The sequence below is a fragment of the Coregonus clupeaformis genome, chromosome 10 (genome assembly GCF_020615455.1).
Source record: "Coregonus clupeaformis isolate EN_2021a chromosome 10, ASM2061545v1, whole genome shotgun sequence".
In the NCBI taxonomy this organism is placed as follows: Eukaryota; Metazoa; Chordata; class Actinopteri; order Salmoniformes; family Salmonidae; genus Coregonus; species Coregonus clupeaformis.
The window spans coordinates 14434880-14435499 of NC_059201.1; the positions used below are offsets into that span (position 1 = coordinate 14434880).

Here is a 620-nt window from a genome sequence, read left to right on the forward strand (position 1 = left end):
ACTTCAGTTACTGGTGTTTGCTTGGTTTTTACTTGGATTTTGTAGTTACTGCAAATGTTTTAAAAATACTACAGTAATGTCCGCAAAAACAGTCCACTTTTTAAACCTTATTTTGCATATACCGTGTCAATTCCCTTTCCCCCATATCGCAAGTATTGACCATATTGTGTTCCGTACAGGTTATAGAAAAGAGCAGAAGCTCTGAACCATCTGTTCAGACCCCAATCCTACAGGTTATGGAAAATGTGCTCTTTTAGTATTTCTCCAGTAGGTTTCCTGAAGGAGAAAGCCTCTACTTCTATCTCAAAGATAATAATACAAAAACACTATAAAAAAAACTGAAAAGACTGAAAAAGACTGAAAAAACACTACTGTAAATACTACTGTCAACCCTCCTCTCCTCCCTTTCTGCATCCTTTGACTCCCTGTGTCCCCTATCCTCCCGGCCGGCTCGGTCCTCCACTCCAGCTCCGTGGCTTGATGACTCATTGCGAGCTCACAGAACAGAGCTCCGGGCAGCTGAGCGGAAATGGAAGAAAACTAAACTCCCTGCCGACCTGGCATCTTTTCCTCCCTCCTCTCTACATTTTCTTCATCTGTTTCTGCTGCTAAGGCCACTT

The 620-nt window shown here is 42.6% G+C and overlaps 1 non-coding gene across 1 annotated transcript; it reads left to right on the forward strand.

The window, feature by feature from the left end:
- The first annotated feature begins 241 nt into the window (after window positions 1-241).
- LOC121576088 lies at window positions 242-294 on the forward strand. Its single transcript, XR_006002440.1, has one exon. It is a non-coding gene; the product is annotated as a U7 small nuclear RNA (small nuclear RNA).
- The last annotated feature ends 326 nt before the right edge of the window (window positions 295-620 follow it).